Source organism: Vicugna pacos, unplaced genomic scaffold (genome assembly GCF_048564905.1).
Source record: "Vicugna pacos unplaced genomic scaffold, VicPac4 scaffold_192, whole genome shotgun sequence".
Lineage (NCBI taxonomy): Eukaryota > Metazoa > Chordata > Mammalia > Artiodactyla > Camelidae > Vicugna > Vicugna pacos.
The window spans coordinates 800,682-827,415 of record NW_027328871.1 but is presented as its reverse complement, the minus strand read 5'-3'; the positions used below and the strand labels follow the sequence as shown (position 1 = coordinate 827,415).

At 32.6% G+C, this 26,734-nt stretch overlaps 1 long non-coding RNA gene across 1 annotated transcript in view; it reads left to right on the top strand.

Annotated features, from left to right (window-relative positions):
* LOC140695248 (uncharacterized) overlaps positions 1–16,995 on the top strand; it is a 36,531-nt gene extending 19,536 nt beyond the window's left edge. The window contains exon 4 of the long non-coding RNA XR_012070940.1: positions 16,669–16,995. This is a non-coding gene — a long non-coding RNA (uncharacterized lncRNA). The remainder of the gene's footprint in view (positions 1–16,668) is intronic.
* The last annotated feature ends 9,739 nt before the right edge of the window (positions 16,996–26,734 follow it).

The following is a 26,734-nucleotide window of genomic DNA, read 5'->3' as shown; positions in this document are numbered from 1 at the left end:
AAGGAGTGATTAAAAAATGAGAATAGCCCACTCGTTAATACATATGCATGAAAAAAAGGAGCACCTAAGTACATAAAATTATTACTTACAGATATAAAGGGGGATAGTGATGGGAATCTAATCATAGTTGGAGAATTCAACACTGCATTAACATCACTGGAAAGATCACTGAGACAGAAAATGAATAAGGCATCAGAGAAGGTAAATAATACAGTAGAAATATTACACTTGGTGGATATTTTCAGAGCATTGCAACCACAAAAAATAGAATATACAGCCTTTTCAAGTGCACATGGGGCATTTTCCAGGATTCATGATATACTTGGGAACAAAAGAAACCTCAGCAATTTTAAGAAGATAGAAATTATCTCAAGCATCTTTACAGACCACAAACCCATGAAGCTAGAAATCAACAACAGAGAAACAAAGGGGAACAAAAGGAAAACACGGAGATTAAAAAATATGTTAATAAAAAACCAATGGGTCAATGAAGAAATCATAGCTGAAATGAAAAATACTTTGAGACAGAAGAAAATGAAAGCAATACCACACATAATTTATGGGTCACATCAAAAGCAGTGCTCAGAGGGGTGTTTACAGCAATACAGGCCTTCCACAAAACGAAGAACAATTTCAAAAAAAATTTAAACCACCAGCAGAATGCACTGGAAAAAGAAGAACAAAAAACAACAAAAGGCAGCAGAAAGAAGGAAATAATAAATATTGGGGAGGAAATAAATAAAATAGACATTAAAAACACCATAGAAAAATATCGACAAATCCAAAAGCTGGTTTTTCGAAAAAGTAAGTAAATTCAACAAATCTCTGTCCAAACTCGAAAAGAAGGAAAGAGAGAGACCACAAATTAGCAAAATAAGGAAGGAGAATAGAGAAATAACAACAAATAAAAAATACAGAATATCATACGAAAGTATTATTAAAAGTATATGGATAACCTAGACGAGATGGAAAAGTTTCTGGAAACATACTGTCCACCAACACTGAATCAAGAAGAAACTGACCCCTTGAACAAGGAGAGCACTAGAAATGAAATCAAAATAGCAATATGAAAGCTCCCTACAAATAAAACTCCAGGACAGGACGGATTCACTGCAGAATTCTACCAAACATACAAAGAAGAACTCATACCAGTCCTTCTCAAACTCTTCCAGAAGATTGAAAAGTAAGGAATACTCCCAAAGTCATTCTATGAAGCCACAATCACCCTGATACCACAACCAGGCAAAGACACTACCAAAAAAGAGGATTCTAGATCAATATCACTGATGAACACAGATGCAAAACTCCTCACAAAAATTGTAGCAAATAGAATCCAACAACACAGATGAAAGGTTATACATCATGACCAATTGGGGATTATGCCAGGGACACAGGGGTGGTTCAACATATGCAAATCAATCAGTGTAATACAGCACGTCAACAAGAGAAAGGAACAAAACCACATAATCTTCTCAATAGATGCAGGAAAATTATTTGATAAAATTCAACACTCAAGTTTGATAAAAAATCTCACCAACATATCTCAGCATCATGAAAGCTAAAGATAAACCTACAGCCAGCATAGTACTGAATGGTGAGAAAATTAAACCTTCCCACCAAAATCTGAGACAAGACAAGGATGCACACTATCACCACTCCAACTCAATATAATCATGGAATTCCTAGCCACAACAGTCAAACAAGAGAGAGAAGTAAAAGGGATGCAAATTGGAAAGGAAGAGGTAAAATTCTCACTATATGCAAATAATATGTTACTATATAGAGAAAACCCTGCAAGATCCAACCAAAAACTACTACAGCTGAACGGAGAATTCAGCAAGGTAGCAGTTTACAAGATTAAGGTTCAAAAATCAGTGACATTTCTTTACGCTAACGATTCAGATAATGCTAAAGAGCTACAGTAAAAATGACAGCACTGTATTGGTAGGAAAACAGACATATAGGCCAGTGGAACATTATAGAGAGCCTAGAAATGAACCCACAAACTTTTAGTCAATTAATCTTTGACAAAGGAGGCAAGAAAATACAATGGAATTGAGACAGTCCCTTCAGGAAATGGTGTTGGGAAAACTGGACAGCAGCAGGAATATCAATGAAGCTAGAACACTCCCAATGAAGCTAGAACACCATACACAAAAATAAACTCAGAATGGGTCAAAGACTTAAACATAAGACAAGATACAAGAAACCTCCTAGAGGAAAATATAGGCAAAACGTTATCTAACTTACGTCTCCAAAATTTTCTTGCAGGTGAAATAAAAACAAGAATAAACATGTGAGACGTAATGAAACTTACAAGTTTCGGCACAGTTAGAAATCGGAAGTGAAACAAAAAGACCACCTACGGAATGGGAAAATAATTTGCATATGAAACCTATAAAGGCTTGATCTCCAAAGTATATAAGCAGTTCATCCAACTGAATAAGAAAAAATAAACAACATAATACAAAAATGGGCAGAAAACCTAAACAAGCGATTCTCCAAGGAAGACATACAAATGACCAAAAGACACATCAGAAAATGCTCAATATCTCTGATTATCAGAGAAATGCAAATCAAAACTACAGTGAGGTATCACCTCACACTACTCAGAATGGCCATCATTCAAAAATCCACAAATGACAAATGCTGGAGGAGCTGTGGATAAAAGGGAACAGTCCTTCACTGCTAGTGGCAATGCAGTATGGTGAAGCCACTGTGGAAAACAGGATGGAGATTCTTCAAAAGCCAAGGAATAGACTTATCATATGACACAGGAATCCCGCTCCTGGGCATAAATCCAGAAAAAACCCTATTGTAGGATGACACCTGCACCCCAATGTTCATAGCCAGCATTATTTACAATAGCCAAGATGTGGAAAAGTCCAAAATGTCCATCAACAGTTTATTGAATAAAGACGAGGTGGTATATTTATACAATGGAATGCTATTCAGGCTTATAAACTGACAGCATAATGCCATTATCAGCAACATGGATGCTCCTGGAGAAAATCAGTCTAAGTGAAGTAACCCATATATAGAAAGAGAAATACCATATGAGATGGCTCATCAGTGGAAACTAAAAACAAAACAAAACAAAAAACAAAAAAAAACAGAAATTCAAAACAGAAATAGACTCATAAATATAGAATACAATGTTTTGGTTGCCAAGGGGGCACAGGGCAGGGAGAGATAGACTGGGAATTCAAAATTGTAGAATTGATAAACAGGATTGTACTATATAGCACAGGGAAATATATAAAACATCTTACGGCAGCTCACTGAGGAAAAAATGGGAAAACAAATGTGTTATGTTCATTGTAACTGAAAGATTGTGCTCTTCGCTGGAATTTGAGTCAACTTTGTAAAATGAATATAAACGAATAAAAAAAGTTAATAATAGAAGAAAACATGATCCTAAATATTACAGGTGTAAATATAAATTAGAGAGCAAAAACACTATGCAAAAGAGTAGTAAAACACCAGATTTTGTTTTATGTTTTCTTTTTAAGGTAAGCAAAATCAAAAAACCTCTAGCCAGGTGCACCAAGAAGAAAAGAGAGATGCTCCAAAGAAATAAAATAAGAAATAAAAAGAGAAATAATAATTGTTACCTCAGATATACAAAAAAAAGGATCATTTTGTCAACACATACATGCCAATAACCTGGACAACTTAGAAGAAATAGGCAAATGTCTAGAAAGAGACAGAGATAAGGAGAAACAAATAATTTGAACAAACTAATTACTAGAAGAAAGTTAGAATCTTCATTTAAAAAAATCGTTAAACATTAGTGCAGATATAAACAGCTGTCGTGGAGTACTGTACAAACATACAAAACAGGACTTATACTGTTCAAACTATTCAAACATAGTGAAGATGTGGGAAACTCCCAAATTAATTCAATGAAGACTTCATCAATGTGATAGCAAAGCCAACAAAGTACAGGCAAAGAGAATTTCAAGCCAATATATTTGATTGATTTAGTTGCAAAAGTTCTACCAAATATCATTAGCAAACTGCATGCAACAATAGCTAAAATGAATCATGCACTATGATCAACTTGGATTTATTGCAGGGTCACAAGAGAGGTTCAACATACACAAATCAGTTTGATACACCAAATTAACAAAAGAAAAAGTGAAAATGGTGTGGTCACCCCAATAAATCCATAAAAAGCATTTCAAAAAATTCAACATTTATTCATTAAAACAACAACAACAGCAACAACAACAACAGCAACAACAACAACAACAACAGCAACAACAACAACAGAAACCTCTTACAAAAGTAGGATTCAGGAAATAAATCTCAACATAACTAAAGTCATTAATTACAGACCCACAGAAAATATAATATGTAAAAGTGAAAAACTGAAAGCCAAAATAAGAAATAAGACAAGGATGCCCACTCTCAAGATTTCTATTAAACACAGTATGGGATGCCCTAGCAACAACAATTGGAATAGAAAAAAAATGTATTCAAATTGGATTGAATGTAGTACAACAGTCATTATTTTAGATGACATAATAATCTATATAGAGAACTCTAAAGATTCTCCACATCAGAACAACTAAAACTAATAAAGACATTTACCAATGTTGCATGATTCATGATTAATATAAAATACTGTCACATTTCTTTAACAATGAAATATTCCATAATTTAAAAAACCATATGAAATCAGATGAAAAATGAAAAACCTATTAAAAATCAAGATAAAAAATCATTAGGACACTGATAAAGAAAATTGAAGATGATGCAAGAAATGGAAAGAAATCTCAAGGTCCTAGCTTAGAGGAAATAATATTGCTATAATATACATACTACAAAAATGTCTACAGATATAAAGTGATTCAGATCGAAATACATGATATTTTCCATAGAAATAAAAACAGTCCTAAGATTTGTAAGGAACTGCAAGAGAACCAGAACTGCAAAAGGAACAATGTGGGAAAAGAACAAAGTTGGAAGCATAACCCATAACCCTCCCAGATCTCAGACAATATTACAAAAATACAGTAATCAAAACAGCACAATACTGGAAAACAAACATCTATATCACTGGAACGGAACACAGAGGTAGAAATAAAACATCACACCCATGGTCAACTAAACAATGACAAAGGAAACAAAAATATACAATGCCTAAAAGACAGTTTTCAGCAAGTGATGTTGAGGCAATTAGACAGCTACATGTAAATCAATGAAATTTGAACACTCCCTCATACAGTACAAAAATAAACTCAAAATGATTTAATTATCTGAATCTAACACATGACACAATAAATCTCCTGTAAACTAACATAAGGAAAACAATAGATAAATTGTACTGAGATTTTCTTATCTCACTCTCCCAAGCTGAAAACAATAAAAGCAAAATAATCAAATTAGTCTGAATTAAAATTAAAAGCTTATACACAGCAAAATAAACAGAATGAAAACATGAAATTCCATATGGGAGAAAACATTTGGAAAAAATGCAATCAACAAGAGGCTAATTTCTAAAATACACACATCGTTTATAAAACTCCATTTCAAAAATCTACAAACAACCCAGCCAGAAAATGAGCAGAAGACAATTCTCCAAAGAAGACACACAGATGACCAACAGGAACATAAAAACATGCTCATATTGCTAATCATTATACAAAGGCAAGACAAAAATAAAATAATGTTTTACCTCACACTAGTGAGAAGGGTTGTCATCAAAATGTCTACAAATAATAAAGACTGTGGAGGTTGTAGAGAATAAGGGACTCTCCAACGCTGTTGGTGGGAATGAAAATTAGTGCAACCACTTTGGAAACAGTACGGAAGTTCCTTTTAATAATAAAAATAGACCTATCTTATGACACAGTAATCCCACTCCTGGGCATATAAAACATAAAACCTGAAAACAACGAATCCTAGGGTAAAACAAAAGAAGTACACTTGACTTAATTTGATTTTTCATATGTCTCCTCTGGCAGGGGAAGCAGAAGCAAAATTAACAAAAGATGATTGTATCAGTCTAAACAGATTTACACTGCAGAAGAAATGATCAATAAAATGAACAGTCAACCAAGACAATGGGAGAAAATATATGCAAGTGATATTTTCCTATCAAGTGTTAATATCCAAAATATATGGCAAACTCATACACCACAACAAAATAAAGACCAAACAATTCAATTAAAAAAAGTCCATAGGTACTGAATAGATAGATCTGAATCAATTTTCTGTAGAAAACATACAGTTTGCTAAATGACACATGAAAATATGTTCAGAGTTATAAATTATTAGGAAAGTCATAAACCAAAAATGAGACAACACCTCACACTTGTCAGAAGGCTCTCAACAAAAGGAAAAGAAATAGATATTGGTGAGATTGTGGAGAAAAGGGAACACCATGGAAACTGTTGATAGGAATGCAAAGTATTGATTCCATAACATATAAACATCAAATTTTCTTCATCCAGTTTTCTGTCAAGGGATGTTTGGTTCGTAGGCCCCTGTCTGAAGGCTCTAGAGAATAAGCCCATGGGCTGAACTTATAAACAAGCTGTGAGGAGTGTTACATATCCAGGCTGGAAAAGAAATGGCCTATTCAATGTATCCTGTATGGTTGGCTGGATAGCCTATGCTGGATAAGATACTCATAGGAGGACAACGTAAGACAGGCAGAGCCGGCTGGATAAGAGATGGCCTACTTAATGAAGTTCTGTGATGAACTTTAAAACAATCCTTGATCATTTAACATCCTATGCTTACTGCAGGAGCATGGGGACATAAATAGCTTACGATTATTAACATTGTTATAACTTAGATGATATGTGAGGCATTGTGCATGATGTATATAAACCCTTTTCCTAAGAATCAATAAACAGAGAACTGCTTCGCTTATCTCCACACAGTGTTTGTGTGTATATTATATCGTGCCTCTGACAGGTTTAATTTAATTTGTTGGGAGTAACTTAAAAAGATGTTGCATTATATACAATACTCTTTCTGCAACTATTGAGATGATTCTGTGAGTTTTATTTCTCATTCTATTAGTGTGGCATGTCATCTTTATTGATTTGAATATTTTGAAGTTTCCTTAAACCCAGGGATAAATCCCTTTACTCATTTATGTGTATGATACATTAAAAGTTTTATTGAATCCATTTTGCTTGTGTTTTCTTGAGAATTTTGGCTTATATGTTCATGAGGGTTATATTATATATATTGCATATAATGTCCTTTCTAGCATTTTATGCAAATATAGCTGGCATCATAAATCTAGTTTGGAAACTTTCACCCCATCAAATTCTTGGAAGATTTGGGGAAGAATTGGTGAAAAATTGTCTTCAAATATATGACAGAATATACCGGTAAAGACTTTTTGTAAATATTTTCTGGTTTCAGAGGTTTGGATTACTGATTTGCTCATACACAGTTTTGCTATATTTAACTTTCTAATTACTTCTTGATTCAGTATTGGAAGACATATTTCTGGGAATTTGTCTTTTGTTCTAGGTCATTCAAATTGTTATCTAGTGGTCATTTTTTATGATGCTATGCATCTCTACAACATCAGTGTTAATATCTTCTCTTCTATTTCAAATTTTATTTGTCTTTATTTTCTTAGCCAACCTAAACTTTTGTCCAGTTTATGTTTAAAAGAATCACACTTAGGTATATTTTTTGTTATCTTTTCAATTATTTCTCTTGTTATTTGCCTTACTCTCATTCATTCAATTTTCTTCTTCATTCTTTCTGTTTTCTCCTAGGTTCTTGATGTGTAAAGTTAAGTAGCGTGAATCTTTGTATTACATTCATTATTAAATATTATTTATTTATTTATTTATTTAATTTGTCTATTTATTTACTTATTTATTTTCTTATTTACTTATATATTCATTTATTTATCATTGAACTACTTCCATTTACAACGTGTCAATCTGTGGTGCATAACACAGTGACCCACTTCATGCATATGTTTGCATGCCTATTAAATTTAACTTCACGATATTTAACATACTGCCCTGTGTCATACAATAGACATTTTGAAAATATTTATTTTTATATATAGTGGATAACATTTATAAATCTACAGCTCCCAAATATATCCTATCCTTGACCATTTCGGCAGTTACCATAAGATTATTATGTAGATCTGCAAGTGTGTTTCATAGTTGTAGATGAAATCATAGTGTTCTCATCCAAATTTTTTTTTTAGGTTTCTCCATGTGTCATGCCATGTATAATTTTTCTTTCTCTTTCTGGCTTACTTCAATTAGAATGACACATTTTGGGAGATATATTTTGCTGCAAATGTCATTGTTTTATCAATTTTTATGGCAGAATATTATTCCATTTTGTAAATAAGGCATAAATTCTGTATACTGTCATCTGTTGATGGACATTTAGGGTGCTTCCATGTCATGGCTTTTGTATATAGCACTGCTAAGAACATTTGTGTGCAGGTGACATTTTGAATTAGGGTCCTCTTTTATATATACCCAGGAGTTGGATTGCTGGATAAGTTAAATATACTTTTATTCTTTTGAGGAATACCCATCCTGGTTTCCACAATGACTTCAACAAACTACATTCCTACCAACAGTGTAAGAGGGTTCCATTTCATCATAGCTTCCCCAGCATTTATTGTTTTTGGACTTTTTATTGACGGCCATTGTGACTAATGTGAGGTGATAATTCATTATAGTTTTGAATTGCCCTTCTCTGATAATGAGAGTTAGCAATTTTTTTTTCATATTTCTATGTGGCATTTGTATGTCTCTAATGGATAATGTATTGTTTAGGGCTTCTGTGCATTTTCAGATTGGGTTTCTTTTGTTTTGTATTATTATTAGGTTGTATGAACTCTATATTTTGGAAATTTAGCCTTTGTCAGTTGCATCATTTCTAAATATTTTCCTTAATCCTGTAGTTAGTCATTTTGCTTTGTTTATGGTTCCCTTTGCTGTGCAAAAGCTTATAAGTTTAATTAGGTCCAATTTTAATAATTTTGCTCTTACATCCATTACTTGGGTAGACTGTACTAGGAGATCATTGCTGAGATTTATCTCAGAGTGTTTTGCCTATGTTTTCTTCTTGGAGATTTACTCTGTCTTGCCTTACATTTAAGTATTCAAGCCATTTTGAGTTTATTCTTGTGTATGGAGCGAAGGAGTGTTCTAACTCCATTGCCCTGCTTGCTGCTATCCTGTTTTCCCAACACCAGTTGGTGAAGAGATGGTCTTTTCTCAGTCATATTCTTGGCTACTCTGTCAAAGATTAATTGAACATAGGCCTGTAGATTTATTCCTAGTCTCTCAATTCTGTTGCATTGGCCATATGTCTGTTTCTGTACCAATATCATGTCGTTTTCATTATTGTAGGTCTGCAATAGTGTATGGAGACCAGGAGGGTTATTCCTCCAGCCTCTTTCTTTGTCTTCAATATTGTTTGGAAAATTATAGATCTTTAGTGTATCTATATAATTCTTATGATCATTTGTTTCAGTCCTAAAAAGAAATGTTTTGAATAATTTGATAGGAAATCACATTAAGCCTGGGGATTGCCTTGGGCAGTATGGCCATTTTAACAATATTATTTCTTCCATTACAAGACCATTGGTTATCTTTTCAATTCTTAAAATCCTTTTTGATTTCCTGAAACAATGATTTCCTGTTCTCCATGTATAAGTCATTCACCTACTTGGTCAGAGTTTTTTTTAAGCATTTTATAGTTTTGGGTGCAGTTATAAAAGGGGTTGTTTCTATACTTTTTTTTTCCTGTTGATTCAATGGTAGTGTAATGAAATCTAATTGGTTTTTGTACATTACACTGGCTACCTTGCCCAATTCCTTTTTTACCCTAAGTATTTTTTGTGAAGCTTTTACAGTTTTCTATATATAGTGTCATATCTGCATATCATGACAGTTTTAACTCTTCTTTTACAGTCTGAATCATTTTATTTATTTTTCTTGCTTGATCGTTGTGGCTAGGAATTCCAAGACTATATTGAAATTGTGAGAATGTGCATCCTTGTATTGTCTCAGGTTTTTGTGGAAAGGGTTCCAGTTTTTCACCATTGAGTATTTGCTGGCTAAATATTTGTCATAAATAGCTTCCATTATGTTGAGATATGGTCCTTCTATGCCCACTGTGATAAGAACTTTTATCACAAATAGGTGTTAAATTTTATCAAATGCTTTTTCTGCATCTACTGAGATGATCATATCATTTTTGTCTTCTCTTTTGTTGATATGGTGTATCACAATTGTTTGATTGATTTGCAAATGGTAAACCATCCTTGTGTTCCTGGGATGAACCTAAAGTGTAAATGGTGCATGATCTTTTTTTACATGCTGTTGGATTCTGTTTATTAATAATTTCTTAAGGACATTTACATCTATGTTTATCAATGATATTGGCCTATAGTTTTCTTTTTGGGGTAGTGTCTTTTTCTGCTTTTGGTATCAGTTTGATATTGGCCTATGGTGTCAGTTTGGGAGTACTCTCTCCATATCAATCTTTTGGAAGAGTTTGAGGAGGACTGGTATGGATTTTTCTTTGTATGTTTTATCAAATTCCCCAGTGAAGGTAATGGGGTCTGGATTTTGTTTGCAGAGAATTTTATTTTATTGATATTTCTATTCGATTTCTGGTGATCTGTCTGTTCAAATGGTTAATTTCTTCTTGATGCAATATTGGTGGGCTGAATGTTTCCAAAAACTTCTCCATTTCTTCCTGGTTGCCCAGTTTGTTTACATACAGTTGCTCATGGTAATCCCTTATGATATTTTGCAAATTTGTTGTACTCTTTGTATTTTCTCCATTTTCATTTCTTATATTATTTGTGTTCTCTCTCTTTTCTTGTTGGTGAGCCTGTACAGAGATTTGTCAATTTTGTTTACTATTTTAAAAAATAATTAGATTAATTTTTTTCTATTTTTTAATCTCTATTCCAAATCTTCCTTCCATGGTCTTTATTTTTTACATCATTCTGTTGACTTTTGGTTTTGTTTGCTCTTCTTTTCTTGATTAGTTTACATAGAATGTTAGATTATTTATTTGAAATTGTTCTTCTTCTTTGACGAAGGCCTTTTCACTATGAACTTCCCTCTTAAGCCTGCTTTAAGTTTTCCATAGAATTTCTGCTGTGTTTTGTCATATTTCTCAAGATATTTTGTAATTTCTTCTTTTACTTCATCAACTCTCCCCCTTGTTTTAGTACCATGTTTTTTATTCTGGATGGTGTCATTTTTTCTCCCTGTTTTTCTGTTTCATGGTATTATACTCAGAAAAGATGCTTGAAATATTTTTTATCTTCTTAAATTTGTTGAGGCTTTTTCAGAGCCTGAGTTCATAATCTTTCCTAGAAGATGTTCCATGTGCACAGAAAAGAGTGCATATTCTGTTTTGGGGAGAATTACTGTTTTAAAAATATCAACCATCTCCAATTATTTTATAATGTCTTTTAGTATCTTTGTTCCCTTATTAATTTTCTGTGTGAAAGACCAGTCCAGTGATGTAATGGGGAGTTATAGTCTCCAACTCTGATTGTGTTCCCAGGGATTTCTGTCTTTTTATCTATTTGTATTTGCTTTATATATTTAGGGGCTACTATATTGAGTGCATATACATTAATGAGTATAATACCCCCATTTTGCATTGTTCCTTTAATCATTATATCATGTCCTTGTTTATCTTTCTCTATGGCCTTTCTTGTAAAGTCTCTATTGTGTGAAGTCAGTACTGCTAGTCCTGCATTCTTCATATGTACATTTGAATGGAATATATTTTTCCATCTTCTGACATAAATTTGATGTGTGTTCCTCTCGCAAAAGTGGTTCTCTTGTATTTGTCATAATGTAGGGTCTTGTTATATTATCCCATCTGACAATATATATCTTTTGATTGAAGTACTAAATCCATTAACATTTGCGATAATTATTAATAGACTAGTGTTTATTTCCATTTTTAACTTCATTTTCCAGTTGATTGGTATTTCCTTTATGTTCATTTCTTTTTCTTTTTGTGGCTTGATAAGTATTCTTTTATAATCTTGGTTTCTTTTTTGCTTTGTGAATTCATTGTAAGCTTTTGACTTATTATTACATTGTTTTATATTTATATTGACCTATGATATTTCTGTTTATTTTAACTGATAAGAATATAACTCAAACCCATCCTGCAGAGAAGAGAAACAAGAAGAAAACACTCTGTATTTTCATGTTTCAGTCAGTGACGCATAAAATTTTGACGTCCTGTTTTACAACATCATATTTATTCTGTTGTAAGTCATTGTAGCTATTTCCTTTCTAATTATACCTTTCTCTTTTCTATAGCTTCCTGCTTGTTTTTTATTTAGAGTAGATCTTTCATTATTTCTTTTTCTCTTGCTTAATTCTTTTAGTATTTGCTTGTGTGGAAGCTATTTATCTCGCCTTCTACACTAAAAGGTATCCTTGCTTGATAAAGTATCTTAGATTACAGCTATTTTCATTCAGGACTTTGAATATGACTTGCCACTGCCTTCTGCCTGTTGCATTTGTGCAGGAAATGTATTCACAAATACAATGTATTTAATTATATATATGTAAAGAAAACCTACAAATAAGTTAACAAATAAGGAGAAAACCTATACATTAAAAAACAGAAAATATTGATGAATGAAATTAAAACTGGTCCAAAGAAATGAAAAAAATCTCTTGTGTTAATAATGTGAAACAATGTGGTTGCAACAACCATACTACCCAAAGCAATCTACATTTAGTGTGATTCATGTCAAAATACCCATGATATTTTTCCATTTAATAGAACAAATAATTTCAAAATTTATATGTAACCACAAAGATCATGAGTTGCCAAAATAATCTTCAAAAAGTGTATTAAATATAATGGTGTAAAGTTCTCTGACGTTAAATAGTCCTACAAAGCTTTAGTATTTAAAACAACATGATACTGGCTCAAAAACAGACACCAATGAATTGAAGAGAATAGAGCAACCAAATATAATCCCTCACACCTATGATCTTTTAACCCATGATAAAGGAAGCAAGAGTATAAAATGAAGAAAAGACATTCTCCTCAATAATTAGTGCTGGGAGATTGAACATGTAAAAGATAGATTAGAATATTTCCTCACAATGTATACAATCCATGAGCACAGAATATCTTTGTATTTATTTTGTTTGCTTTTATTTCTTGCACCTGTAATTTATACATCTATGCTTAGATCTTTTATTTCACTTATCAAATTTATTCGTATTTTAATATTTTTGGTATTAATTTACACACAATTGTTTCCCTAATTTCTCTTTCTGATAATGTGTTTTTAGTATACATAAATGCAACGGATATTTGTATATTGATTTTGTATTCTGCAAGTTTACTAAGTTTGTTCATTATTTCTAACAGTCACTGGAGGAGTATATGGAGTTTTCTATCTATGCATAATTATGTCATCTGTAAAAATTTTACTGCATTTTTACAAGTTGGATGCCTTTTATAATTTTTCTTGACTACTTGTTCTGGCTAGGACATCTAGTACTGTAATTTAGGACTTCTGAAAATGAGCTACTTCTTCTTATTACTGGGCCAGATGAAAACATTACTGTATGTTAATATTGAACTTGATGTTAGTCATGGGTTTCCCATATATGGCTTTTATTATGTTTAGTTACATTCAATCTAGAGCAAATTTGTTAAGAATATTTTTATAAAAAAAGGTAATATCCAATCTGTGAATAATTTTCCTACATATTTTCAGATTGTTATTTTTGAATTCTTTGTTTTCTAATGGACGGTATCACATATATTCATTTACATATGTTAAGTAATATTTATGAATGAGGACTAAACCCAACTTAACTATAATTTCTAATACTTATAACGTGCAATAAATTCAGGTTGCTATTATTTATTTAGAATGGAATTTACAGATACTGAAGGAAAATTTTACATTGTAGCTTGAGGGTACATTTATTTATTTAAAAATTTTATCTCCCATTTTGAATTTGGCTTATGTTTAACGGAATTTATTTCTAAATAAGTATATAAGTATTGGTAGAACTGGATTTACTACAGTTTACTGATACAGAACATAGCTATTATTACAATTAGTTCACAAGACACTTGCCTTAAAATGCCGTATTATACTTACAATGACAAATGTTTCAGGACTGAGAAATATGTTGCTTCCTAAAATGCATTACCTGGTCTTTTCCACCCCAACCCACATACACTGTTATTTCTTTGTTTTTTGATTGTTTGTTTCCCCCTTAATGGAGGCACATTTATTGAACCCAGGATATTGTGCATAAGAGTATTAATCAACATCATTTTGGAACACATAACAGAAGCCCCAAGGGTATGTATTATATAGATGACAAGAAAATTTATTAGTTCTATGCACTGAGAAACCTCTGAGTGAAAGAATGGCAAAAACAAACATTTGTAAATATACAATAAGATTGTCTCTCTTGTAATTTTAAAGTAGTATATTAAATTACATTTGTTTTACTTATAGCACTGAATTACAATTTAAAACAAAAATGCCACCCTTTGGGATTTCTTAAATTTTAATGATTATTTTAATCTAATTTTATTTCATAAATATTTATCATTTATTTATAAACATAAAAAATAAACATATTTATTCTTCACATGTTTTGAATATAGAGATACATATTGTAAAGTACACAGATAAATAACTACTTCCATTTCCAAATCAAACTAAGTTTCACTTTAATTACAAATGATGATGAAATCATTATACCATTTCTTTACAGTTTTTACACAAATTTCACTTTAAATTCCAAAACTTTAAAATTACTATAGATATTTTGTGCATTATTTATACTCTGTTCACCAATCTGGTATAAATTTGTGTACAAAAGGATGGAGATTGGTTTTATTTCATAGACCCCAAAATTAAATTATTTAAAAAGATTTTGTGGGAATAAGATTTGCAGATAACACTATAAACATAAGCATCCTATATGTTTCATTTTAACTGGATGAATGAGAAGTAAACAGTGGCTGAATGTTACTCTTGGGTTGGTAGGAGATCAGTCGCTTTGTGATGTGACAGCTACTCAGGTTGAGAACCATTGTGATGGCCTAGCAGTTTATCTGTGCAAGACTGCCAAAGCTGCATTTGTAGCTGCAGTGCTCAAAATCATGCTGATTAGAAAAGTAGCTGTGGAAAAATTTATTTGAGATGGCACATGTTTCTTCAGAAATTCAAGATGTGTCTCATAAAGATGAACAAACTGGTTCAGGAAACCCCGGTAGATCTCTATTGTGTGATCAAACATTCTCTGGGGACTTGGACTTGAGGTCTATGATTGAGGAAAATATTTTCCAGACTTTCTCTGAAGAATCCATGATAAAAAGACCATGTTACACACATTGTGTCTCTGAACCAGATGAAGATAATAATTTTCGTTCTCTGACATTTCCCAGAATACTCTGGAAAATGACTGGGAGTGACCAATTTAAATCCATCTGTTGGGATGATAATGGAACCTCTGTAGTGATTGATGAAGATGTCTTTAAGAAGGAAGTTTTGGAAAGAAAGTCCCCTTTCACTATATTTGAAACTGGAAGTATGAAAAGTTTAGTTAGAGAGCTTAAGCTTTATGGGTTTAGTAAAGAGTGGCAGAATTTTCAAAGATCTGCTTGTCTAGCTGACATTCTGGCAGAAGAAAAATTAGTCTCTGTTTTAAGCAAGATATTCAGAAATATTAGTTACGACTTGGTAACTTATATATAAAAGTTTATTTTGTACATCAATCTATGGTAATATAAATGTAAAGCTAGATTTTGAAAATTGTATAGAACTACTAAGACTAAAATCCTTTAGTTTTTCAAAAAAATGAGGACAGTGCCTTAAGTAGTCAAGATTATGAGAAACTTTGCTTGCAACTATGAATCACACCAGAAATCTAAATAAAGGTATTAAAGTTGCTTTAAAAATTGGAATTCACCGTTGCTGCAAACGTTAACTTCTTAAATTTGATGACTACAAAATTTAAATTTGTATTTTCCAAATAAGGAACTTCAAAATATCATCAGCATTGTTTATATTTTGATGATATTTTCTATGCACAGTAAACGTGAAATCTGAGGTTTTATTAGTTAGGCTTATTGTAGTCTTGTATTTTGGTTTAAAATATTACTAAAATTTTTCTCCTTTGGTTGTAGCTGCAATTCTATCATTATCCAAATTTTAAACGAGTCTGTCCCCAGCTTTTAGTGAGAATAAAAAGAAGAGTTGGGATTAAAAATGCCTCTCTGGTATCTTCATTGGATGAAGATTTCAAAAAGAAGCACTTTAAATCAGGTGGTAATGTGGATAATCTTAATTCTGGTTTTGTGGATGACACTAGTGGAGAAAGTCCATTTTTATCTCCTGCAAATTTAAATATGAATCTAATAAGTAAGCCCCCTACTAGCCACATTATTGGTGATACAAATACCCCGATCAGAGGTGATTTTTCTCCTCCATCATCAATATCAGTTAGACCACGAGTGCAAATTGCAGTGGATCAACGTGCTATTTTAAGTCAGTTTACCACTGTCCACGGGCACTCTCAAAGCAGCTTCAATGAAGCAAATGACACTGTTGTGAACTTCATTACAACTACAACTTCTAATTCTCAATACAGCATCTTGTCTCCCATACAGAGCAATTGTTATGGACTGATGTTGGAGCCTTCTACTTTTCCAAATAGATATCACAACAAATCTGCCAGTGAAGGTCGTTTTTCTAAACTTCAACCAGGGAGCAACCCACGGTTTCCAGTGCCAGGGATAGCTGATACATCATCTACCTCTCTTTCAAAGCCAACTCATCAACCATCTTCAGTTTATCAACGTCATCCTAATTAAAACTGATCTACCAGAGGACTACCAGATTATGCAAGATAACAAAGATTAAAATTGATGTTGTCAAATGTCCACAAATATCTGCAAATTTCTTATTTGAACAATAAACATAGATTTGTACCTGTATTTTCCTTATTTGTTTTAAATGGAGTTAAAATTTAAATGTGAGACTAAGTAACCATTTAAGAAAAAAAATATTTGATTGATTTGATCATTTGATGGAACAATATGTAAGTAAATTTAAATAATTTCTTGTAAGGAAGAAGAGAAAATGGAAGAATTTGGAAAAAATCTAACACATGGAGAGAGACAAATGTACTAAATGGTTTCTGGTTCATCCTTGAAAGTATTAATAGTGTTAAGTTAGGATAGGTTGGAACAGAAGGTAAATGTAGGACAAGCCCAGGGATCATGGTCTCTATTGTGTCACTCCTGGAACCATAAAGTTCACATAATGTAGTCTCAGATGGCATATTAAGCATGTGGTAGAATTTAAGAAGCAATTTTATCTATGGTCTTCTTTGTGCTGTTCTCAAAACATTCCAATTGGTGGTTTCATTTCCTGAACTAAAGAGTCTACAGTATATTAACAAGTCAATAATTTATGTTGCTTTTAGGTTCCAGCTAAAGACAAGCTTATGTCCTCAGGTTGGCACTTAATGCCTATCCATCTCTAAGCCCAGAAACTCAACTTAGTTTAGTCATTCCTTAATAAATCTGGTATCTGACTTCCTTGGAATATCTTTATGTTTCACAGTATCTGGAGATATATCCAGGCAAATGCTTGTCAACAATGTAAGCTCCAACCTTACCACTTTTGTTCCAGCTCATCCATGAACTTTAGGTATCCTCCTTTTACCTTCTTAGACTTTCCCAGTCTCAGCATGAAACCACCTCCTCCAGATGTTTTCTGTCTATCCCCCTTTCATTGTCTAACTTGGATACCAGCACTGTAAGCACAGCACATGCCACAGGATGCAATTTAATATTTAGTGAATGAAAGATACATGTTGACTTTAAGGAAAATCTACTTTCCTGAAACAACAAATCTCTCATGCTTTTCAAACTATTTCGTTATGGTGTTTACTCTTCCCCACAAACTAGCTCTTTTCATAGCCCAAGGACTAGTCACTCAAAACAGTAAGTGGAAGTAGGTAAAGTAGACAAAGTATTATTTTCTTCTTAATTCATGCCTCAAGAGGCATAAAGTATTCCATTCTCATTTGCTGGATTTCTTCCTATCTCTTCATCACACACCCACCCAAAATAGCTGATTCTCTTCCCCATACCAATAACTATACTGCCTTCTAATTAATTTACTTCTTAGAATCAGAGCTTTGTCCAGAAGAGACAGTGCCATTTCAAACTTTTAATGTAGATTTATACACCCCACAAAATTTGTGCCCCTTCTAACCTTAACACAGGAAGTATCTAAGAGGTACTAGACCCTTGGTTGTGGTGGTCATATTCAGTAACGAAATTGCAATCTAATATGTGTGGAATAGTAGGAGGTGAGGGTGGTGGAATTAAAATTTGTCCAACTGCAAGATTACCAAATTTCTGCAGATATTAGGAAATATAATATATTCCTGGAAGACTTTGAGTATTTCCCATTTATTTAAAATAAAAGGTGAAGCATTTTCAGAATGTGAAATGCCCTGAAAGGCTGGAAAAATTGTAGGCAAGGTCAGGGTGTCTAAGGCTTCTGGTCATAATCATGCAGCCAGTGTCAGCTGATAAGACTGGAATGGTAAAATTGAGTCCTGAAAATGTGTCACCAGTTGTGAAGAAAGTATTTGATTATCTGGAGAATGGGCAAATGGTCCAGGGTAAGCTCTTGGAACATCCCACCAATATGACCTTTATCAAGAGAAGAAAGAGACCACTTGCAGTAGGAGATCTGTGTATTGACAGCAGTGGTTTTTCCTACAACAGAAACATCACGCTTTTAAGTTTGTCAGCTCAAATCTGATGGTGGCTATGTTTTTGCTTACATTAGCAGTCTGGGGTTCAGATGGGCTGGTTCAGCAGCTAGTTTCCAGCTCTCTTATCAGACAGTGGGTCTTACCGTAATCATCTTAACAAGGTTCTATACTTATAAGCCAAAAGCTACAGTTTACTTTCAAAATTCAAAATCCTAAAGAAGAATATTGTTTGTTTGTCCATCTGTAGTTTTCTCCCTGGTAAAATCTAGACCATTGGCAAAAGTACAAAAGTTGGCTGGTGCTTTGAAAACTATTCTCTGTGCACTGCCCACTGAATTCTTCCCAGTAAATACTACAAATCTGTCTACCACTGTGTGTGTGTGAAGATGGATTGTTAAGTTTGTCTTAGCTGAGTCATCAGTGAAATATTCCTCTGCATTTGGCAGAATATCTGTGTATTAAGAGTTTCATTGAGCCACCAGATTTTCTACCGATCAGGGAGAGGTAGATTATATTTCTTCCAGTATACTAATTGTTAACTGTTCATTGAATCCCGAGCTGAAGCTAGGGCCAAGCCTCTGAACCCTTGAATTGGACTGAGGCAGGTACATTCTTCAGTCCACAGAGCCCAGAACAGGATTGTGTCTCCTTTTTAATTTAAGCTTACATCTAAGTTATTTTTCTTTTAATTCTCATTGTTGTCACAACTTATTTTGGCTTTGAACACCCGTTGACTAATTTATAGAGACTGAACCACTGACTTATTCCTGTTCACCTAGAAATTGCAATAATCTTTCTTTCCTTGGACTACATGGAGTAGAGTTTGCATTGTCATCATTTTGAAAGCAGTCCTCAGTCCTAATAATGCAGAACATTTACAGTTCTTTGCCCAGCTCTTGAGCGAGAATATTTGTTGTGGGTCTCAATGATTATCCTCACATTCTCTAATGCAACCATGAGAAAACACCACATTGTTATCCAAAATCAAGTCTTTGTCAGTATTGACTTCCCATTGCAAAACAGTTAAGAATTGTAGGGGTTCTGAGATTTTCCCATGCTGAGATTTTTAGCAACCTAGCATGTTCCTTTCTTACTGATGCTGTCATGGAGATGAGACCATTGGTCAGAGACAGTGAACTTTATCACTCAGCAGAAGAGCATCCATTTCCTAATCTCAGATGAATACACAGAGTGAAATTTTGATGCCTACAGAAGCAGTGGGCTGTTAACATGAACAATGTTTAAGGCATGGTAAAACTAATTATATTAGTATCTTTATGTATTATTTATTAGAATCACATATTTATTAGTATCTTTACCTAGGATAAGTATATCATAACTCAAATTTACTTGCTGCAGAAACAATCATGAGAAATATCATGGGAAAAATGAATATTGTCTTTCCATTTTTCCTTCTGCATCTATTGAGATATAAATGGCATAGAACATTGTGTAAGTTTAGGTGTCCAGGATATTGGCTTGATTAACAAGTATCTTGAAACAAATATCATAGCAACATTAGGGAGAATTCATTATCTCATTTAGATTCAATATTAAAGAAATACGATTTGCCTTTTGGTTGTGATATAAAACCTTATTGTCTACTTCCTTAACAACATTCATATATAACATAAAGCAGTATTTATTGTAATTTTCATATTACTACGGGGCATCCCTTGAACACGTTTATTTTATGGCTGGAGGTTTATAGCATTTGAGTGCATTAATCAAATTCTCCTTTCCCAACCCCTGCCCCTGTTAACTACAAATCTAATTTCTTTCTAAATGTATGTTTCTTTACGAAGTGAACATTAATTTATAAACTGTGTTAGTATCTCTTAAACATCAAACTCTTTGCAACTTTTAGTACACTTCAAACTGATAACCAGAATATATCTAGATATGATATGTTGCTATTTAAAGATATTTCGTAGTTATTTACTATTCCCCATACAGCACATTTCTTGACCCTGACTCATTTAATTTGCAACTGGAAAATTTTCTCTCTTAATTTTCATGAAATATTTCTTTTTCCTCACCCCATTTCCCCCATTCTTGTGAACAACCTGTTTCTTTGTATATCTATATCTCCTTTTCTGCTGTGTTATTTTCATTTGTTTTAAATTACAAATATGAGTAAAATCATATATCATATGTCATTCTATTTCTGAATTATTTCACTTAACATATTACCCTTTTGGTCTACAAATTTGTTGCAAATGAAAAAATTATTCTTTTTATAGCTGAGTAATAACCCATTGGAATTTTATCTGTGTGTGTGCATATATATATACATATATATTTATATATACATGTAAATATAGATTAATCAATAAAATCAAAGATAAAAATATAGCTGTGTAGATATATATATTATAAACACACATTATCTTTATCCATCATCTATTGATGAGCAATTAATTTGCTTCTATATCCTGTCTATTGTATATAATGCTGCAGGGAATATATGTTTGAATTTATCTTTTCTGGTTAGTGTTTTTATTTTCTTGGAATAAGTATCCAGATATGGAAATGTTGGATTATATTTCATTTTTAATTTTTCAAGAAAACTGCATACTGTTTTCCACAGTGGCAGCACAAATTTACATTCACTCCAGCAGTGCATCAGGTTTGTTTTTCTTACATACTCACCAACACTTATATTTGTTATCTTTTTGATTATATTCTTTCTGACAGGGCTGACATAAACTCTCATTGTGTTTTGGACTTGCATTCTTCTGATGATTAGTGATGTTGACCGGTTTCATATGCCTGTTGGTTACCTTTTCCCCACTGTATATTCATTTTTTGTAATGGTCTAAATGACCATAACTGTCTGATTTCATTTTTAGGCATTCTTTGTGTGCCATTATTCCCTTTGTTCTGTGCCACTACCAAATTCTTTTTATTACTGTAGCTTTGTATTATAGTTTTAAATCAGGGAAAGTGATACATCCTCTTTGTTGTTTATAAAATAAATTTGTATTTATGGTTTGTTTTTTTCTTTTGTTATTTGTTTTAGTGATTTCAACAATTTTGTGTTTACATGTAAATTTTAGAATTATTTATTGTAAATTATGAAAATGCCCTTGGTATTTTGATAGGCACTGAATTTAATTAGTGTATTTTCTTTGCTAATACTGTCATTGAAACAATATTATTACCTCATCAATGAACACAATATATACTTTCATCTGTTTGCATTATCTTCAATTTCTTTTATAAATATTTCATAGTTTTCTGTGTACAGTTCTTTTACCTCCTTGATTGGATATATTTCCAGGTTTATTTTTTTTTGTAATGCAACTATAAGTGAGACAGTTCCCTCACTTTCTCTATCTGTTAGCTTGTTGTTAGTGTGCAGAAATGCAAGATTTCTGTATGTTAATTTTACAATATGAAATTTTATCAAATGCATTGATAAGCCCTAGTAGTTTTGAGGTGCCATCTTAAGGATTTCTGTTTAAAGTATGTCATCTGCAATCAGATACTTTTATTCCTATTCTAAATTAGCCATATTTTATTTACATTTATTTTGGATAACTATGGCTAGAATTTCCAATACTATTCAGAATAAAAGTTGAAAGAGTGTGCATTCTTGTCTTTTTCCTGTCCATAAAGGAGATGATTTCAGCTTTTAATCAGTGAGTGTCATGTTAGCTGAGTTCTTGTAATATATGATCTTATCTGTGTTGAGGTATGTTTCCTCATGCCCAATTTGAGGAGAAACTTACTCATAAATAGATACTGAATATTTCAAAACATTTTATGACTCTTTTGATGTGAGCATATTATTTTTTTCTTCAATTTGTTAGTGTGGTGTATCATATTAATTAATTTGTGGGTAATGAATCGCTTTTGCATCCCTTGAATAAAATGGACTAATCATACTGTATAATCCTTTTACTGTATTTTTTTCATTGCTAACATTTTAGTGATGATTTTTACACCTATGCTTATCAGTAGTATTTAACCTGTAATTTTTTGAGGTATTTGTTCCAGTTTTAATAGTAGTGTGATACAGAAAGTTGGGGTAGGAAGCCTTCCTTCCTCTGCAAATTTTTGGAATTCTCTGAGAAGTATAGGTGATAGCTCTTCTCTAATTGTTTGTCAGAATTCACCTGTGAAGCTGTCTAGGCCTGGAATTTTGTTTCTTGGAAGATTTTGTTTAATAACTTATTCAAATTCATTAGTGATAATCTGTTCATATTTTCTCTTTCTCATTCCATCCTGGAGATTATGTCTTTTTAAGAAATTGTCCATTTCTTCTTGGGTTTCCATTTTATTGACATATAATTTGTTGTATCTTCTTATAATGTTTTGTATTTCTTTGATATAAACTGTAACTTCCATTTATTTATGAGCTTATTTATCTGTATTCTGGTTTTACTCATGAGTCTGGTTAAATTTTATCAATTTTATCTATCTTTCAATAGCCATTATTTAGTATGATTGAATGGTTCTATTTTTAATCTTTTTATTCGTGTATCTTATGATCTTTCAGCTGTCTTTCCTTCTACTAACAAGTTTGTTTCATATTTTGCTACATCATCTGTTTGTACGATTATGTTATAAGAGAGAGATATTTCTTATTTGAATAAGTGGGATTATTTTGCTATATTCATCCCTATTAATACTGCTTTTGCTATACCCCATGGACTTTGTTTTTGTTGTCATTTTCTTTATATATATTTCCTTTGATTTATACAGCAATCCATTGGTTGTTTAATATTGTATGATTTATAATCTAAATTTTAGTATTTTTCTTTTGTTTTTTCCTTTAGAAAATTTCTATTCTCCCAGAATCCATATGTTTCTTCACAAAACAAGGAGAAAAATAATAATATTCAAAATCAGAAGACACAAATTTCCTAAAATTATTTTTGAAAAATGAACAAAGCTGTGGGTATTACCCTCCCTGACTTTAGAACATATTACAAAGCTACAGTATTCAAAACATCAAAATTTATCACTAAAAGACACACATAGATCAATGGAACAATATAAAAAGTCCAGAAATAAACCCACACACATATGGTCAATTAGTCCACAATGAAGGAGGCAAGAGTATACAATGGAAAATTGGCAATCCCTTCAACAAGTAGTTCTGGGAAAACAGGACAGTACATGTAAAAAGAAGATGTATGAGCATTTCCTTCCATAGAATACAAAAAAAAGGATTAATTTCCTTAATGTAAAACCTGAAACTATACAATTTCTGACCAAGAACATGAGGAGAACTGACTTTGAGATAAATCATAGCAATATTTATTTTTGATATGTCTCCTAATTAAAAAAAGGAAAATTAATAATAGTTTTAAGTTTACTAAGGAAAAATTAGATTTTCTACGTGATACAGGGATTCTAATTCTTGTATAAGTGTGAAGTGCAAAACCGTTTTCAGAGCAAAGGAAACCTTCTACAAGAAATATGACAACACATAGAATAGAAGGAAAAACTTCAGACAATGAGACCAAGATGGTGTTAATAGCCATAATATATATGTAGCATATTAGACCCAATATTTTAAAACACATGCCCCATCTTAAAAACACTTTAAGGGTCTTCATGTAAACTTTTCAAAAACAGACATGTGGATGATTTTCATGCACATAAAAAGAAACATAATTTTGCTATTCATAAGGGAATCATAAATCAAAACCAGAATGAAATATAATCTCACAGCAACCAAAATGGCTATTAGAAAAGTCTTCAAATGACAACCATCAAAGGATAAAATGGAGCCCAGGTACACTGTTGGTGGAAATAAAAATTGATGCATCCACTTATATAAAAGTATAAACAGTGCACAAATAACTAGAAATAGAAGCATTATATGTTGCAGCAATTCCAGTTTTTGGTATAAATCTGTAAAAACATGAAAACATTAACTTTAAAGGATATTTTACCCCCAATGTTCTTTACATCATCATTTATAATAGCCAAGGATAGATGCACAAATCAACTTCCCATCAAGAGATGATTGGCTGAAGTAGATGTGAGATATAGGTAACATAATAAATAGTCATTGCCATATCAAAAAATAAAATTCTTCAAATTGGAACAATGTGACTGGACCCAGAGAGTGTTGTATATATGAAAATAAATCATACAGACAAAAACACTTTAAGTTATAACTTACATGAGAAAATTAAAGATATAAGTGTAATAATCATAAAGAAACAGTAACATAATCACATATATATGTGTACTGTTCCAAGTAGTGGTTTCCTTTGGGGACAGACAAGAAGGATGGGGAAGACAGAAATATGCAAGCTACTAGTTATAAATTAGAGGAGCAACAGTGCTATATTTACAGCACAGAAATATTTTAATAATTTAAATGATTTTAAAGAAATTATAGGCATATATTTTAGTAAAATGTGCGTGTATGTGGGAAAAATATTGAAGAAAAGAACCCAGGAAAATAAAATATTTTGTAGTACTATGACATTAAGGGGGGTGATTTGTTCAATTTCTTTATTCTTCTTATAATGTCCTTATTATAATTTAAGCATTTAAATGAAAAAGTATATACTTTGAAAAAAGTGACATAAGTTTAAATTATTTCTGTCTCTCCCCTTAAATCTACAGTCAGTAAAAGGTTCACATCTCAACAAAAATAACTACAACACAAAACAATACTCCAGAACGCATATGTACAGCTGACGTTTGGTGGGCTAAAACACATAAAGGAGGCTCTACTGAGGGAAGAGAAGATTTGGTGCCTGCAACCAAGGACCACTGACTAGGGTATCTGAGCCTACAGGTTCAGAGAACCCAGTAGAAACAGGGTCTCAGTGGTTCACACAGCTTCAGCCTCAAACTGCACCAGTACTCATGGTCACAGGTAACTAGGAGGGAGCCATAATGGAGACAGGAATTCCATCCTTCAGACACTCAGACATTCATGACATTGTCCTAACTCCCAATTCATATTGGTGGAGACAAGTTACCTTGCAAAACTTGTCATGGGAAAGGCACTTGCCTGATTCCAATTACCCACCTGTCTTTGCATGTTTCCTCAATGTGTACACTGAGTCTCAAGGCATATCAGATAAAAGGAAGTGTTCACCATACCAGTGACAAGAGTGGCATTAACTACCGGAGAATTCTAAGAAGTGACAATGAAAGCACATCTTTTATCCAGACAGTAACGACTGGAAAGTGCCATTTTGAAATATTATCAGAGGTAGCTCAGGTAAGTAAAACCAAAAATTGTGCAATATTGCAAACTACCAGAAAACAAAAGCAAGGTCTTCAACTCCCAATCTGTTATTTAGTGTCATCAGAGCAGTAAATTACCAAGACCATGACCAATCACAGTAAAATTATAGGGCATGGTAACATACAGATACACAGACACAGACACCAAAACAGACACAGTCACACACGAGCACACACACGCACACACACACAATGTCAACCCTGCAGCAAACTTAAAGTCATGGTATATTGCCATATAATTTAGACTCCAAATAGGTGTCATACAGAATCTCAATACATAAAACAAAACTCAGATATAAGTTTAATGAGCTTAGGAATAAATTAAATGCTGATAAGCAATACATTACCAAAGAGACTGAAACTATAAAATAACCAAACATAATTGGAGGATGAGATGAACTCAAAAACTGAGACGAAGAATGCAACAGAAAGCACTGGAAGCAGACTGCCTATGTGGAAGAGAATTTACCAAGCTGACCAATACAAAACTAGAAATGATAGAAGAGGGCAGAGATACAAGATATTAAAAAGTGAGGAAATTCTACAATAGCCATCAGACTTCTTCAGGAAATGCACTTTAGTGTGACATCCTGGAGGGAGAAGAAAGTTAGAATGTAGCTGATGGTTTATTTAAAGAAGTAATAGTTGATAACTTCCCAAACCTGTGTAAGGAACTGATATACAAGTCCGTGAGCCAACAAAACACCAATAAC